Raw genomic sequence first — 13712 nt, 5'->3', positions numbered from 1 at the left:
GAAGAGATCTCCTATCACTGGTAACGGTACTAAAATTTCATCCCGTCGGGCAAATGTCTGAGTCTCAGAGCGTTTCTCTGCCACCTGTTTCATTCTACACTGTGCAGTCTTTAGGTGCTGTTTACCTAACTCACCTACTCGAGTTAGTCTCGCCCTCATTTCTGATACATAATCAGATAGTCGACTTTGCTCCTTTCAATTTATCTTTAATTAATTACAAAGGGACTCTCAATTCATGACTGAATATTAACTCGGAGAGAGTGAACTGCGAAGATTCATTTGGGGTCTCTCTAATGGCAAACAATATGAATGGGATGGCTTTATCCCAATCATTTAGTTAATCCTGACAGTATGCTCTTGATATGGTCTTCAACTTCTGATGCCACCTTTCTAAAGCTTCCTGCAATTCAGGATGATACGCATGAGATTTAAGTTGCTGCATACATAAGCTATCCATAATGTCCTTTAACTGCCTAGCGGTAAAATTTGACGCTTGGTTTGACTAAGTCTGTCTGGATAACCCATACCATATGAAGAAAGCTACTAACTCCTCTATCACCTTTTTTGCCTTGGTACTCCATAATGGAATTACCTCTGGAAATCTGGTAGACACATCCATTATCCATTTCAGAGGAACCTACACAATCAATAATAACCCACATAAAAGGTTCTTAAATGTGGGAATTGGCAACAAAGGTGCTGGTTTTATTACGAGCTGTGGCTTTCCTACCATTTGGCATGCATGACACATACAGCGAAAGTTAACGACATCCTCATGAATTCCAGGCCAATGAAAATGCTTTTGTAGCTTAGCCTGAGTCTTTTGTACCCCTAGTTGACCTCCGATAGGTAGTTCATGTGCTCATAGTAGGTAGTTCATAGGTAGCGCAGGGTGCCATGGTGGCTCAATGGTTAGCACTGCTGCCTCACTGTGCCAGGGACCCAGGTTCAATTCCAGCCTTGGGTGACTGTCTGTGTGGAGTTTTCATCTGCCTAGCCAATTTTTTAAATGAAATAAAGAAGGCTTCAACATCTTTCTCACCAAAATGTAGCAGAGATTTCATGTATTTGTATATATCACTACCTTCGCTTTTATTCTCCATCCTGTTAAAATGACTGCTGACGAAGGTGCTACTTCTCAAGTCCACATTCTCTCTCTTTTTGTCTATCTCTTTCTTCGCACTCTCTTTGCTCAGCTACGAACCTTTTCTCTCTCTCTCTATTTTTCCCCTCTCTCTCTCTTTTTCCTCTCTTTTTCTTTCTCTCTCTCTCTTCCACTCTCTCTCTTTCTCTTTCCCTCTCTCTTTCCTCCTCCTCCCAATTTCTCTTTCCCTCTCCCTCTCTCTTATCTTCTAACTCCATTTTCCTCAATTGTTAAAGTTTTTCTACCTGTGCTGCACTTGTCTGGTTCTCTGATACACCCTAAGTGGTTGAGTAAACCCCCGTCAATTTCAGCTTTACTTTTGTCCTCAGTTAAACCCATATCTAACTTATTGCTAATTCTAAAAGTATAGACTTTTTCTTTCCTTCTAAACTTTCTTGGCAAATTTGAGAATCGTCTTCAAATCCCAGAACTTCTTTTACAATTTTAAGAGCCATTTCTCTCACTTTTAATTTAATCAACCACAAATATGGGTGGCATGATAGCACAGTGGTTAGCACTTCTGCCTTACAGCACCAGGATCCCAGTTTCGCTTCTAGCCTTGGGTGACTGACTGTGTAGAATTTGTACATTCTCCCTGTGTCTGTTTGAGTTTCCTCCCACAGTCCAATGATGTGCCAGTCAGGTGAATTGGCCATGCTTAAATTGCCCATTGTGCTAGGTGCATTAGTCAGAGGGAAATGGGGTCTGGGTGGGTTATTCTTCAGAGGGTCGGCGTGGATGGGTTGGGCCGAATAGTCTGATTACACACTGTAGGGAATCTAATCTAATCTAAAAAAAGTCATCGAAATTAAACATATCACCTCCTCTGTGTTTTATTTAATGATCTAGGACACTAACCTGCAGGTATTTAAAGCTGCAGGGATGTTTCATCACCCCAAATCTACTGAAATAAGTCTAAACCAGTTCAAATCACAAATCCAACAGCCAAACTGTCAAATCGCAGACAAACACCCCCAAAATGTTCAAATCCCAGATGAGCCCCCAAACTGTTACGACATAAGATATACCCTCCTGCTTACGATGAACCAGCAATGCAAAAAAGATTTATCCCGTGCAGTAATCTGTAAAAATTCAAGAGGCCAAGAACTAGTTAAACTACAATAACAACTTTATTTCTTAAAATATAACAGAGAATAATTAACTGACAACTATTTTCAATTCCTTCCTCTAACGTATCATTTACCTTCCTCTTCTACAATACTAGTCAGGTAAAAATCCCCTGATTAGCATCAAATCTTCTTTGTCTCAGGGATTTCTGCTTCACAGGTTAATGATTGATAATGGTACCTTTAAGAGAGCTATTCTCTGGGCAGTCTGAAAGTGCCATTGGCTTTGTGGTTCTCCTCCCAATTGTTCAATTTTCCCAATGTCCTACACGCCCAAAGCATTGGATTAAGTCATTGGCTTTTAAGATTATCAGTATATTAAATTCAAACTTGATTGGAATTTGGTCTTTTTCGGGGTATAATTTAAACTGATTGGCCTAATTCAAATCTGTTTTTATCTCCAGGCAACCAGCTACCCCAGTAGTAGGACTACATGTTACATTGTATCTTATTCAGAACACTTGGTGATGACAGGTAGTTCTGCTAGTATTTAACTCTCTTAAAGGTACAGTACACCCACATCTTCATAACACCACCCAGGTTGGTAGGGTTGTTAAGAAGGCATGTGGTGTGATAGCTTTTATTGGCAAAAGATTCAATTTTAGAGTCATGAAGTTATGTTGCAGCTGTACAAAACTCTGGTGCAGCCACACAAGAGAGTAGCAAGGAATGCCCTGCCTTCAACAGTAGCCAACTTTAAGAGCATTTAAATGGTCATTGGATAAACATATGGGTGAAAATGGAACAATGTCGGATAGATGGACTTCAGATTGGTTCCTCAGGTTGACACAGCTCACATTTCTTGTCAACTTACTTTGAGGCAAAGGAATTCAGGTGGTTGATTTCTTATTGACAAGGGTAAGAGTTTAACATTACCTGTGTACTGTAACATGGAGAAAAGAAAATAACAGTATAAAGTTTTGGACTGAGTGACATTTACCTGTCGGTTTTAAATTTGTATTGCTTACTTTTAAATACTTGTCTTAAATTTATTATCAGATGTTGTGTAGGAGGTTGAGTTAATAGAATTTCAAAATAGAAATTTATAAAATCACGAGGGGCAAAGATAAGGTGAGTAGCAAAATGCCATTGGTTTTGCGGTTCTCCTCCCAATTGTTCAATTTTCCTAATGTCCTACATGCCCAAAGCAACGGATTATGTCATTGGCTTTTAAGATTATCAATATATTAAATTCAAACTTTAGTAAAGATTTATAAGGGATCAAGGGATAATCATTTCACGTACAGGAGCAGCAGATTCAGCTTTGTAATTTCTGCTCAATGATGTCATGTCTAGTGGGAAGCCTTTAACTCGACTTCCTTTTCTCTCAAACAAAAAATTGACCCAATTTTGGTGGACAGGGCCTTCAGATGTGTCTGACCCATCTCCCGCACTTCTGTCTTTGTTCTTCCCATCCTTTACAGAACAATAAACACGATCCCCTTGCCCTCATTTTCCACTACACTAGTCACCAATTTCAAAGAGTCATCCCCCACCAATCCCATCAGCTGCAGTAGGAAAGCACAATCAAACATGAATCTCAGGGGGTCCCTCTCCCACTGCAGCTCCCAGGTCATTTCCTCTGCCCTGAAGCTCTTCAACCATGTCCTGTAACACACCTGCCTATCTTCTTTTCCACCTATCCACTCCACCCTCCTCCCCGACCTATCACCTTCATCCCCTCCCCCACTCACCTATTGTACTCTTTACTACTTTCTCCCCACCCCCACCCTCCTCTCACTTATCTCTCCACCCTTCAGGCTCTCCGCCTGTATTCCTGATGAAGGGTTTTTGCCCGAAACTTTGATTTTACTGCACCTTGGATGCTGCCTGAACTGCTGTGCTCTTCCAGCACCACTAATCCAGAATCTGGTTTCCAGCATCTGTTGTCATTGTTTTTACTTATGTCTTCCCATCAGTCCACTGTCAGCATTTCACAGGGATCATTCTCTCTGTGACACCCTTCATTACTCCAAACACTTGCCCACTACCCCATGGTATCTCACTGCTCATTTTTAGAAGCTGCAACACTTGCGTATTCACCTCTCCCCAAACATACCTTCCAGGTGAAACAGCTTTCAATCCAGTCTACTCTCATGGCTGCTCACAATGCAGTCTCCTTTAAGCTACAGAGCTGGGCTGAGAGGTGGTAAATGTTTTTCAACGCAGAAAATTGTGAGGTGATTCACTTTGGAAGGAGTAACAGAAATGCAGAGTACTGGGCTAATGGTAAGATTCTTGGTAGTGTAGATGAGCAGAGAGATCTCAGTGTCCAGGTACATAAATCCTTGAAAGTTGCCACTCAGGTTGAGAGGGTTGTTAAGAAAGCATACAGTGTGTTCGCTTTATTAGTAGAGGGACAAAGTTTCGGAACCATGAGGTCATGCTGCAGCTATACAAAACTGTGGTGCAACCATACTTGGAGTATTTTGCACAGTTCTGGTCACCGCATTATAGGAAGGATGTATAAGCTTTAGGAAGTGTTCAGAGGATATTTATTAGGATGCTGCCTGGTATGGAGGGAAGGTCTTACGAGGAAAGGCTGAGGGTCTTGAGACTGTTTTTGTCAAAGAGAAGAAGATTGAGAGGTGACTTAATTGAGACATATAAGATAATCAGAGGATGAGATAGGGTGGAAGTTACAGCCTTTTTCCTTGGATGGATATGGTTAGCACGAGGGGACATCGCTATAAATTGAGGGGTGATAGATATGACAGATGTCAAAGGTGTTTTTTTTCACTCAGACAGTCATGAGTGCATGCAATGCACTGCCTGAAACAATTGTAGATTCATCAATTTTGAGGAAATTTTTTTGTCATTGGATAGGCATTTGGACGAGAATGGAATAGTGTAGTTTAGATGGGCTTCAGATTGGTTCCACAGGGCAGTGCAACATCAAGGGCTGAAGGGCCTGTATTGCACTGTAATGTTCTATGTTCTGTGTTCTATATTCTACATGGGCAACACTGGTAAAAACAGATTTTGTTGTCTATTCTGAATTGTTATGTGGCTTGTTTGGCAATTCTAGAGGAAAGTTTAATGTTTATCCAAAGTGGAAATATCACAGACTGAGCAAGGAATACCATAGACAGTATTTTCGCACAGACATGAATGTATCAGGATTAGTGAAGTCAATTCACTGAAATCTACTTGTAGTAATGACGACCACACATTTGTCCTAAACTGCAGCAGTTGCAAAGGGATGGGGTGGATTTGCGCTCATGTTCCCTCAGTATGATCTGAGGCTGAGGATTACACTACAGCAACACTACCACAACTGACGCATCTCCCATGAAACATTGTAGGCATCAGAGCAGCAAACGTTTCCAGTTGAATTATTTACACTTTGAATTATCGGCGAAAGAGAAGTTGAATATGCAAACCTGAATAAAACAAGAGTACAGATGATGGTCGATTCAGCAGCTGGAGTCAGACTGAGGTGAAGATAAAGGATATTGTCGAGTTGGCAATGTATAATGCCCATGTTGGGGAGAATATGGAGACAGAAATCAGTTCAGGGCAAGGTCAGTCCTGGGAGTTGTGAATCGTTTGTTTCAGCCTCAGATATTGGCTTTTTAATGTTGGTTGACAAAAACAAATTAAGAATGAAAATTATGATAGTTGCTTGAATCCTGTCAGAATTTCACTAGCTAGAATGGCAATTCAGTGCAACATGATTTATATAGTTAATAGTCAGATAGAGAGACTTACCAGGAACACCGATGATAGAGAGGATGGGATAGTAACCAGCTTGAATCACCCAAAGTACTGCTCGAACCCGCAATTCTAATCTTGGCCAATCTTGAGAAAGCCAGTAAAGACCCAAGGATAAACTCCTGTCCATTGTTGTAACATTCGAGTCTTATGTCGTCAGATTTTGATCCACTGTTACAACATTCCAATCTATTGCTCTCAGATTCTAATCAATTAATATAATTCTCCAGTCTGTTATTCTCAGGTTCTGATCTCTCCTCTCCCTCCTCTGGAGATGCTGATCACTGTTAGTGCCCAAGGTGATTCTCCCACTGATGCTATGGGATAACTCATTAAAAGGAATCCCTTTATTAATAGAAGACAGAAAACCTTCAGTGACATAGTTAGAATCCATGGAGATTGACATTAATTACAGTGACTGACTAAACAGTTCCAGTTAACTCTTTGAATCTAACACACTGAAGCATAATATTTACCCAATCTGAATAGAAGGCACTGTGATCAATGACTGAAGCATTGGTGGAAATAGAGGGAATGTCCGTAAAGATTCTATCCTCAATCAATATGAGAGACGCACCATCGTCAAATTACTTTGGAAATTTTCAGGTTGCATTTTAAAAATATAAATCATTAGTACTAATTTAGTCTGGAGCACTGTTTTTTAGAGCAAAACAATGGTGCTACTTTCTGGGTCTGTCGATTGTGAAGGAGCAAAGATAGCCTTTAATAGTCATATGTTCTTCCTGTCATATGTGGGAGTTTAGGGAGAGTTTTCATGTTATTGATGATAGTGTCGGCTGTAAGTGTGTTTGGTTGTTAATCCTATTGGATCAGTTTGAGGCGACGGGTGATTGGTGTGGCAGTTAGAGGCAATTAGATATTTACAAAGGCAAGGGGGTGTGATGGATGACAGTTATCGGAAGGGAGAAAAGTTGCAGATACAGTCAGATAGATGGGTTAACTCCAGGAAAGGCAGGAGAGATAGGCAGGTAGTGCAGGTGTCTTCTGTGGCTATCCCCATTTCAAACAAGTATGCTGTTTTGGAAAATGTAGGGAGTGATGGACTCTCAGGGGAATGCAGCATGAATAGCCAAGTTTCTGGTATTGAAAAAAGCTCTAATGCAATGAGGGTTATGTTGAGTTCCAACCGATCAATTGTGATAGAGTACTGTTATGAATGAGGCCAGACCACTCAAAACATTCTTAATCAGGCAGCCCAGACCATAACTTTGCAATTTGCTTTGGTAAGTGTTCAGTGAAAATTACCTGGATTAAGTTAGCAAGGTTGACTTCCAGGTATAAAACAGGCAAAAAATGTATTCACAAAATTACACAATGAATCATGAAGAACAGAATAAAGAACCCCTACAGAACTCCGTCTATCCAAACTAGACTTAAGTATGCTGTTCTGAATATGCACAACCATCCCAATAAGCAAACCCCCTTTAAAACACAGAACAAAAAAGGATCAGATGCTTACAGGTTGAGGTTAGAAGGCAATAGAGAGAGTTTCCACACAGCTCCCGGTCGAACTCCCAACCAGTTCTGGACTGAACTAAACTGCTCAACTAGAGTGCTGATCACTCCTCTTTCGTTCTACAGGTCACTTCTAAAATATGGCCACAGTGTCATCTGTTTATATATGAACAAAAGGCCTCTCAAAATCCTTTTCATCTCTGAACCAAACTATTCTGATCGAAGCCCAGCCTGGTTTATTACCCCTCTAAAAAAAATCAAGGACAGAATATCTTTGAGCCAAAGAACAGCTTTTAAAAAAAGGACTTAGCTTTGTGACATCATCAATACTAAAAGATGGTTACGTTTTAACCCTTCAAAACCTGGTTAGTAGTCTCCACACAAATATACATAATACTAACTATAAACATGCAAACATGCACAACCACATGCAAATTCAGGCCACAGTACACCCACCACGGAATGCCTCCGCATCTCATTGGAGTCTCAATAAAGTATCGGCAATCACATTTTCACAACCTGCCCCATGCACAATTGTCAAACTGATTGGCTGCAATAACAAGCTCCACCTAAACAGTCTGGCACTTCGATTAGATTCCCTACAGTGTGGAAACAGGCCTTTCAGCCCAACCAATCCACACTGACCCTCTGAAGGGTAATCCACTCAGACCCATTTCCCTCTGACTAATACACCTAATAGTATGGGCAATTTAGCATGGCCAATTCACCTGACCTGCACATCTTTGTGATTGTTGGAGGAAACCAGAGCACCTGGAGGAAACCCACACAGACATGGGCAGAATGTGCAAACTCGACACAGACAGTTGCCTGAGGCTGAAATTGAACCTGGGGCCCTGGTGCTGTGAGACAGCAGTGCTAACCACTGTGCCACAATGCTGCTTAATTTTGGACTTAAACCTTTCCACAAATGTCAGTGGGTTATGATCAGTGTATATGATTGTCTCAGATTGCTGGTAATGTAAACACTGAAGTGCTGTAATGTCAACACCTAAGCTTAAAGTCTCTTTCTCCACCATTGAATATTCCTGTTGATGAATGTTCAACTTCATGGAAAAATACCTGATGGGTCTTTCTATCCCTTCGTCATCCTCCTGCAACTGCACTGCACTGACACCCACATCACTGAAATCGATAGCCACCTTGAAAGGCTTGTGTAATCTGATGTGGCTAATAATAGGGCAGAGGTTAACTCTGTTTTTAGACTGTCAAATACCACACTGGTAAAGTTTGGCACAAATTTTCAGTAAAATCCATTCAAACCCAGGAAGCATAGTGCTGGGTATTTCGTCGAAGGTGTGGGAAATTCCCCAAATACTTTCATTTTCTTGGGGCCATTTGTCCACGCCCAATAACATGGCCCAGGAAGGTGACTTGGGCTTTGGCAAATTCACATTTGGCTAGTTTTACTACCTTGAAGTCAATCAAACATTATTAGTCAGTCTTTGATATGTGGCTGGAGCGATTTTGATACCAAAAGGCATTGACATTGAACTGATATAGTCGATTTGACATTATGAAAGACAAAATCGCCTTTGCTCTCTCTGAGAGAGGAATTTGCCAGTATCCTCTGAGCAAGTCCAGCTTAGAAATGTAAGTTGCTTGTTCACATTTTCAGCACTATCTTCTAACCATGGAATTTTTTTGAATTTCAAAAATATACTTTATTCATAAATACTTTGATCTGTACAACTGGACATGTCATACATATGTACACATTCCATTTCTTTGCGTATCGAAACAGAGTAATCATTCTTATTTACAGGTTGGTGCGATTACATTAAGCTGAGGCGCCAGCAGAGCCCAAATAACTGCGTGGGCCCGGTGTTCTTCTTAGGCAGGCAGATGTTACACGGTGGTCTTTTCCCACCGTGCCTTGGCGGCAGTGCGTCCTTCAACACGTAGTCCTGGACCTTGGAATGTGCCAGTCTGCAACACTCAGTCGGGGTCAACTCCTTCAGCTGGAAGATCAGCAGGTTTCAGACCACCCAGAGAGCGTCCTTCACCGAGTTGATGATCCTCCAGGCACAGTTGATGTTCGTCTCGGTGTGCGTCCCAGGGAACAGACCGTAGAGCACGGAGTCCCGCGTCACGGCGCTGCTCGGGATGAACCTCGACAAACACCAATGCATTCCTCTCCAGACTTCCTCTGCATAGGCACATTCCAGAAGGAGGTGTGTGACAGTCTCATCCCCCCCGCAGCCGCTTCGAGGGCAGCATGCGGTGCGGCAGAGAGTCCAGGCATACATAAAGGATCTCACAGGCAGAGCCCTTCTCACCACCAGCCAAACCATGTCTTGGTGCTTGTTGGAAAGTTCTGGCGATGAGGCATTCTGATAAATGGCTTTGACAGTCTGCTCAGTGAACCGCTCGACAGGATCCGCCCTCTCCTTTTCCCGAAGGGTCTCAAGGACACTACGTGCTGACCACTTCCTGATGGACTTGTGGTCAAAGGTGTTTTTCTTCATAAATTTCTCCACGAAGGACAGGTGATATGGAACGGTCCAACTACTCTGAGCGTTCCGCGGCAGCGAGGCCAGGCCTATCCTTCGCAACACCGGGGACAGGTAGAACCTCAGTATGTAGTGACACTTGGTGTTTGCATGCCGGGGATCCACGCACAGCTTGATGCAGCCACACACAAAGGTGGCCATCAGGGTGAGGGTGGCATTGGGCGTGTTTTTTCCCCCATTGCACCGGTCTTTGTACATTATGTCTCTTCGGACCCAGTCCATCTTTGATCTCCACATGAAGTGGAAGATGGCCCGGGTGACTGCGGCAGCACAGGTTCTGGGATAGGTCAGACCTGTGCCACGTATAACAATACTGAGAGTACCTCACACCTGATGACCAAGTTTTTACCCGTGATGGAGAGCGACCGTTGGTCCCATCTGCCTAGTTTCTGTGTCACCTTCCTAATTCGCTCCTCCCAGGTCCTGGCGCATGCCCCAGCCCCCCCGAACCAAATACCCAGCATCTTCCAACCATGGAATTGGATATGCATCAGTTTTTGTAACGGCGTTGACATTGCAATAGACCACACGTAACCGTTGGGTACCATCTGGCTTTGGCACTTTGACTATGGGTGAGATCCAGTCACTGTAACTCACTTACATTATGTCATCTTGGAGCATGCGCTCTATTGCCTTCTGAGGTTAATGCCTAGAAGTTGTTGCTTAATCAGAACAACATCTCCTATGTCTAAATCATGCACAATTAGGTTAATACTTCCCAGTTTATTTCTGCATATCTCTCCATGTGACAGTAATAACTCTTTCATTTCAAATCAATTGCATGGTGGATGGTAATTCAATAATTTATACCAATTTTTGACAACTTCCTCATTGTTCAATTTGATTTGAGGAATAGCCAAATCAGAATCCTCTGAACTTGGTTCTTCCTTCTGTGCTGCAATTATTAACACCTTCTCCTCTTGCGTTCCTTCCATTTCAAAATACCTTTTGAGCACATTCATATGATACACTCTGTGAGATACTTCCTGTCTGGAGTAGGTCACCTCACTCAATTTCTTCTACTAAACCTTGCTTTTCAAGGCTCACCTGTTACTGGAAGTAGAAACAATACCTTATCCCCAATTGCCAAATTGTGAATTTGTGATTTCTTATCCGCTTCTTATTTCATTACATGCTGTGATACTTCTAAATGCTATCTAGCCAACCCTCCAGCTCTATTTAATCTTGGACACACAAACCAAATGAGTGGTCTCTGAATTCTGACTTATTAATTTCTCCTTAATCAATTTTAACCGTCCTGTTACTTTATGCCCCCAAATTAATTCAAATGGACTGAATATGATCAATTATTCAGTGCCTCTCTGATCGCAAAAAGTAGAAATGGAATTCCCTCATCCCAATCATCAGGATAACCCTGACCATAAGCTGCCAACATGGTCTTTAGTTTTTTGATGCCGTCTGCCTGGCACTCCCTGCGATTCCTGATGGTACACAGTAGATTTGAATTGCATTATTCCCAAGTTATCCATAATCTCCTTGAATAGATTGGATGTGAAGTTTGATCCTTGATCTGACTGGATCTTTATTGGTAATCTGTATCTTGTAAAAAAAATTAAGTAATTCTTCAACAACCCTTTTTGCTGTGATGTTGTGTAATGGGATTGCCTTTGGAAATCAGGTCGACACATCCATTGTTATTAATAAATACTTATTCCCACTTTTTGTTTGAAGTAGGGGACCTATGCAATCAATCAAGACTCTTGTGAAAAGTTCCTCAAATGCTAGAATTAAAGGTGCAGGTTTTATTACTGCTAGTGGTTTTCTGATGAGCTGGCATGTATGCCAGGACATTGGTTAGGCCACTGTTGGCATATTGTGTGCAATTCTGGTCTCCTTCCTATCAGAAAGATGTTGTGAAACTTGAAAGGGTTCAGAAAAGATTTATAAGGATGTAATAAAGATGAGGGCTTTTTTTTCCCCTGGAGCGTCAGAAGCTGAGGGGTGACCTTATTGAGGGTCATGGATAGGATAAATAGACAAAGTATTTTCCCTGGGGAGGGGGAGTCCAGAACTAGAGGGCATATGTTTAGGGTAAGAGAGGAAAGATATAAAAGAGACCTAAGGGGCAATTATTTCACGGAGAGGTGGTACGTGAAGGGAATGAGCTGCCAGAGGAAGAAGTGGTGGAGGCTGGTACAATTGTAACCTTTAAAAGGCATTTGGATGAGTATATGAATATGAAGGGCTTGGACGGATATGGGCTGGGTGCTGGCAGGTGGGACTAGATTGGGTTGGGATGTCTGGTCCGCATGGACAGGTTAGACCGAAGGTTTTGTTTCCATGTTATACATCTATATGACTCTTTGACTCTATATTTGGCAAAATTCAACTAAAGCTTTGTGTAGTCCAGGCCAGTAAAAATGTCTTTGCATTTTAGCCTCTGTTTTCCTCACCCCTAAATGACCTTCAAGTGGTCGTTCATGTGCCAGTCACAGTACCTCCTTTCTATACTGTACTGGCAAAACAATTTGATGAATATCTCGCCTTTGGAAATCAGGTCAACACAGCCATTGTTGTTAATAAATACTTATTCCCACTTTTTGTTTGAGGTAGGGGACCTATGCAATCAATCAAGACTCTTGTGAAAAGTTCCTCAAATGCTAGAATAGGTATTAAAGGTGCAGGTTTTATTACTGCTAGTGGTTTTCTGATGAGCTGGCATGTATGACAGGACATTGCTTAGGCCACTTTTGGAATATTGTGTGCAATTCTGGTCTCCTTCCTATCGGAAAGATGTTGTGAATCTTGAAAGGGTTCATAAAAGATTTACCAGGATGTTGCCAGGATTTGAGGATTTGAGCTATAGGGAGTCTGCTAAACAGACTGGCGCTTTTTTTCCCATGGAGCGTCAGAAGCTGAGGGGTAACCTTATAGAGGTTTACACAATTATGAGGGGCATGGACAGGATAAATAGACAAAGTATTTTCCCTGTGGTCGGGGAGTCGAGAACTAGAGAGTATAGGTTTATGGTGAGAGGGGAAAGGTATAAAAGAGACCTAAGGGGCAACTTCTTCACGCAGAGGGTGCTACATGTATGGAATGAGCTGCCAAAGGCTGGTAGAATTGCAACCTTTTAAAAGGCATTTGGATGGGTATATGAATAGGAAGGGTTTGGAGAGATATGAGTGGGTGCTGACAAGTGGGACTAGATTGGGTTGGGATGTCTGGTCGGCATGGACAGGTTGGACCGAAGGTTCTGTTTCCATGTTGTACATCTATATGACTCTATATCTGGCAAAATTCAACTAGAGCTTTGTGTAGTCCAGGCCAGTAAAAATGTCTTTGCATTTTAGCCTCTGCTTTCCTCACCCCTAAATGACCTCCAAGTGGTCATTCATGTGCCACTCACAGTACTTCCTTTCTATGCCGTACTGGCAAAACAATTTATTGAATATTACTTACTGTATGGAAACAGGCCCTTCGGCCCAACAAAGCGCAACCCACCCAGACCCATTCCCCCTAACATTACGGGCAATTAAGCATGGCCAATTCACCTAACCTGCACATATTTGGACTGTGAGAGGAAGCCCACGCAGACACGGGGAGAACGTGCAAACTCCACACAGTCAGTTGCCTGAGGTGGGAAATGAACCCGGGTCTCTGGCGCTGTGAGGCAGCAGTGCTAACCACTGTGCCACCGTGCCGCCCATTTCTGCCTATTTCTCATCTGCTGGACCGTGTGATGGTCTCCATTTCCTT

At 42.3% G+C, this 13712-nt stretch overlaps 1 pseudogene; it reads right to left on the bottom strand.

The window, feature by feature from the left end:
- Window positions 1-7989, bottom strand: part of LOC148139808 (putative G protein-coupled receptor 139) — a 42315-nt pseudogene extending 34326 nt beyond the window's left edge.
- Window positions 7990-13712: the final 5723 nt, after the last annotated feature.

This window comes from Chiloscyllium plagiosum, unplaced genomic scaffold (genome assembly GCF_037043375.1).
Source record: "Chiloscyllium plagiosum isolate Xiang-an unplaced genomic scaffold, Cpla_swu_hap1 HiC_scaffold_37, whole genome shotgun sequence".
Taxonomy (NCBI): Eukaryota; Metazoa; Chordata; class Chondrichthyes; order Orectolobiformes; family Hemiscylliidae; genus Chiloscyllium; species Chiloscyllium plagiosum.
This window is presented reverse-complemented; position numbering and strand designations above follow the sequence as displayed.